Here is a 5,000-nt window from a genome sequence, read left to right as displayed (position 1 = left end):
GGTAGTCATAATGGGTATACTGAGCTTCGTATATTTTACCCCAGTGTCACTTTGATGGCAAGTATTGTTCACTCAGTCAATAATAATTATTATTATTATCCTTTTTATTATAGACACAAGGCCTGAAATTTGAGGGGAGGAGGCTAGTCGTTTATATCAACCCCGGTGCTATACTGGTACTTAATTTATCGACCCCGAAAGGATGAAAAGTCGACCCTGGCGGAATTTGAACTCAGAACGTAGCGACGGGCGAAATACAGCTAAGCATTTTGCCCAGCATGCTGACGATTCTGCCAGCTCCCTGCCTTAATAATAATAATAATAATAATAATAATAATAATAATATAATAATATAATAAAAATAATAATAATAATAATAATAATAATAATAATAATAATAATTATTATATTATTATTATTATTATTATTATTATTATTATTATTATTATTATTATTATTATTATTATAATTATTATTATTATTAGTTTTATTATTATTATTTTTTATAGTACAAGACCGAACGAAGAAGAAGAAGAAGAAGGAAGAAGAACGAAGAAGACGAAGAAGAAGAGAGAAGAAGAAGAAGAAGAAGAAGAAGAAGAAGAAGAAGAAGAAGAAGAGAGAAGAAGAGAAGAAGAAGAAGAAAGAAGAAGAAGAGAAGAAGAAGAAGAAGAAGAAGAAGAAGAAGAAGAAGGAGAAGAAGAAGAAGAAGAAGAAGAAGAAGAATGGAGATAGAGATATCCCAAATGTGGAGCCCCAAAACAGAAACAATCCCTATAATAATAGGTGTTTAGGTATGGTTAGAAAACATTCAGACAAATACAAAACTAAAACACCAAGACTTACTAATAACAACATACAGAAAATAGCACTACTAGGCACCGCACACGTCCTACGTAAAGCACTTTGAATACAGTAAAAATAAGAGCACCACAACAAACCGCAGCACATACGCAAGGCACACAGACCTGCCAGACACATAATTTCGGCAATAAACTCGCGCGCAATCGTAGTAGTTCGGTAGGGTACTGGAATCCTGAAGTGGAAAGAGGGGAAGCTAAAAGAGATGGACAGGAAGTCAAGAGAGCTCCTAACGATGCATGGAGCCCATAATCCACGTGCAGACACTGATCGCCTATACATGAAGAGAGCAAATGGAGGAAGGGGGATGATAAGTGTGGAAGACTGCGCCTGTATCGAACTCGAGAGTTTAATTAGATACCTAGCCCAAAGCAAGGAAACCTTGCTAGTGACAGTTAAAAACGAGGGAGTGTAGGAGCAGAGAAAAAAGGGAAGACAAAGGAAGAAGCACAAAAAGGATTGAAGAAGAATTACGCAAGAAGGGACTACACAATCAATTTCATGTAGCCACAACAGAAGTTGCCGGAAAAAATAGATAGGATTGGCTTATGAAAAGAACCCTAAAAAAGTGACCAAGAGCTCTATACTGGCAGCGTAGGTCCAAGCTCTATCGACGAACTGGATGGTTAACCTGAGGAATGAGCAAGTGACCCCACTGTGCCGCATCTGCAATAGAGTGGGTGAAACCATTGCGTATATCACGAATGTAGTGGTTTTGGGCAAGTCTAAGGCATTCATTCGTGATATGGGCAATGGTTTCACGCATATATTTGCCCAAAACCACAACAAATAGTAGCGACATGACCAGGTAGCGAAAGTGTTACATTGGAAACTGTGAGAAAAGTGGGGGCTAGAGAGAGGCAAGACGCGGTATGAGCACAAGCCGTTGAGAATGGCAGAGTCGGAATCTAGCAAAATTCTTTGGGATTTCCCAATCCAAACAGATCAGCTGCTAGAGCATAACAGACCGAATCTAGTGGTGGTGGACAAGGTGCACCACATGTGCTATATAGTTGATACTGCATGCCCCCCTTTGATCCACGAATAGTTAAGTAGGAAGGCGAAAAGAGAGATGGATACAACCCCCTTAATTACGAAATAGCCCGACTATGGAAAATGAAGACGAAGATAGAACCAATTATTGTTGGGTCCTTGGGAACAGTATCAGAAGGCATCAAGAGGAATATAAAGGAAATTGAAAGAGAGTGCCCAGTAGAACTGTTACAAGAGCCTTGCCTCCTTGGCACGGCCAGAATAATCAGGAAAGTATTGGATAGTTGAAAAGAACGAATAGCATGGAACCGTAGGCTGCAGGTAGTAAGCCTGCTACGCATGCAAGAGTCCAGGAGCTCCAACAAAACCTGAGATGAAAGAAAAGATAATAATAATAATAATAATAATAATAATAATAATAATAATAATAATAATAATAATAATAATAATAATAATAAAATAATAATAATAATGTATATATGTATGTATGTATATATGTATATATGTGTGTGTATGTGTGTGAGTGTATACACACACACACAAAGCAGAGTGGGAGGGAGAGGAATGGAGAAGGAGGAAAAAGACAAGGACAAGTTATATAACCGGGAAGGGAAGAGAAAAATCAATATAGAGAGTAGTTATATTAGTTTACTTACAGACCAGTGACTCAAGGACCTAGAGTTTCGTGTCAGAGAACTTTAACTACTACCACCCTGGGACGAAAGTCTAAGAGCTCGAGTCACTGATGTAGTTTACGGATACAAATGCTCGTGTCTGTGTATGCCTATATGCGCATACATATAACTATATATATGTGTGTGTGTGCGTGTTTGTGTGTATGTATGTATATATATATATATATATATATAAACATATATTACATACATGTATGCATGTACGTATATACGTATTATATATATATATATATATATGTATTTATGTATGTGTTATTAAGTTTTATTTCTAGATTCCTTGCCAATGGGGGGAGAGCCAATTTCTAACAGAGATCAAAGGCGCTCCTTCACAAGAATTTTGACATCAACAGGGTAGTCATGCAGGGTTGCACGCGCGCGCGCGAGTGTGTGTGTGTGCCTGTATTAGGAGCTGGTAGACGTGCAGATCTGTATGCTTTGATTTACGTGTGTAAACTCGAGCATATAGTTATCTGTCTATGTATATATGTATGTATGTATGTATGTATGTATGTATGTATGTATGTATGTATGTATGTATGTACGTTTGTATGTATGCATGTATATATGTGTGCGTATCCAAATGTTTGTATCTATGTATATATACATATATATATACATGCACATATATATATATATATATATATATATCTGTATGTATGTATATATATATATGTACGCATAAACCAACCCACATATACATGTGGTTGGTGTGTGTGTGTGTGTGTGTGTGTGTGTGTGCTAGCTATTATTAAGTTCTATTTCTTGATTCCTTTCCAATTGGAAAAGCAATGCTTGTCATCGGAACCATGGAAGCAAACAAGGAGAGAAAGAAGTGGATATTTTCGAAAAAGAAAAAATGACAAACATTTTCATATAGAATTTAAACAAGGTGTTCGGAAACGCGCCACCAATGTAGCGAATAAGGGAAACTTGGTCGGCAATATCTGCAGATGTGTGTTTATCAAGAGCTGGACTCATTATTTAAGTGTGAAGTATAAAGTATAAATGCACAATATTTACATTATTTACATTATTCACATTCGACGGATATTTGTCCTCATCTTGTTTGTTGTTAACACAACGTTTCGGCTGATACACCCTCCAGCCTTCTTCAGGTGTCTTGGGGAAATGGGTTCTCATCCCAAAGGTATTTTTCGATGTTATTATTGTTGTTGTGTTGTTGTTGTTGTTGTTGTTAGTGTTCAGGTCACTGCTTGGAGTCGAATTCGAAATCTTGGGATTAGTAGCCTGCGCTCGTAACCACTACGCAACCCTGCATAACTACCCTGTTGATGTTGATTCCGAGTTCGATTCCAAGCAGTGACCTGAACATTAACAATAATAATAATAATGATAATAATAATAATAATAATAATAATAATAATAAAATAATAATAATAATAATAATAATAATAATAACATCGAAAAATATTTAGAAATGAGAACCCAGGTTCGAAATTTCCCCAAGACGCCTAAAGAAAGCTTGGGGGTATATCAACCGAAACGTTGTGTTAACAACAAACAGGATGAGGACAAATATCCGTCGAATGTAAATAATGTAAATAATGTAGATAATACCTCATCTCTTAAATATAGAACTGTATAAATGCACAATGTTTTTAATGGTCAGTGATGGTCAACCTCGGTCACTTTAAAATCATTTAAAATCTTCCTCTGAAAAAAGAGCTGGTTTCTAAGAAAGATACACAGCTCTATCTTCAGAATGTAGATAACGAAAATAATATCACATTTTAAACCTGAGAAAAGTCTTGCATAATTTAACTGTTCCGCTTACAGTTTGTATTTGTAATGTGCGAATTAGTTGGTTTATTTCTTTTTCTGAAAATCCAAACTTATCTTGACCGACAGTTAGGCATTTACTTACAAAACCAGGGGCTCCAATTATTATTGGTATGAATGCGTATTTATATTCCGGATTGTAGGTATGTATGTCTGTATATACTCTTTTACTCTTTTACTTGTTTCAGTCATTTTCACTGCGGCCATGCTGGAGCACCGCCTTTTGTCGAGCAAATCGACCCCGGGACTTATTCGTTGTAATCCCAGTACATATTCTATCGGTCTCTTTTGCCGAACCGCTAAGTGACGGGGACGTAAACACACCAGCATCGGCTGTCAAGCAATGCTACGGGGACAAACACAGACACACAAACACATACATATATATACATATACATATATACGACAGGCTTCTTTCAGTTTCCGTCTACCAAATCCACTCACAAGGCATTGGTCGGCCCGGGGCTATAGCAGAAGACACTTGCCCAAGATGCCACGCAGTGGGACTGAACCCGGAACCATGTGGTTGGTTAGCAAGCTACATACCACACAGCCACTCCTGCGCCTATATGTATGTCTCTTCTATTTTTTTAATTATTAGAAATCTTCCACTGTGGAGGCAGCCGATTTCCAACAAATATACAAGGCTAC

Source organism: Octopus sinensis, linkage group LG18 (genome assembly GCF_006345805.1).
Source record: "Octopus sinensis linkage group LG18, ASM634580v1, whole genome shotgun sequence".
In the NCBI taxonomy this organism is placed as follows: domain Eukaryota; kingdom Metazoa; phylum Mollusca; class Cephalopoda; order Octopoda; family Octopodidae; genus Octopus; species Octopus sinensis.
The sequence above is the reverse complement of the archived record's forward strand: the minus strand, read 5'-3'. Positions refer to the sequence as shown.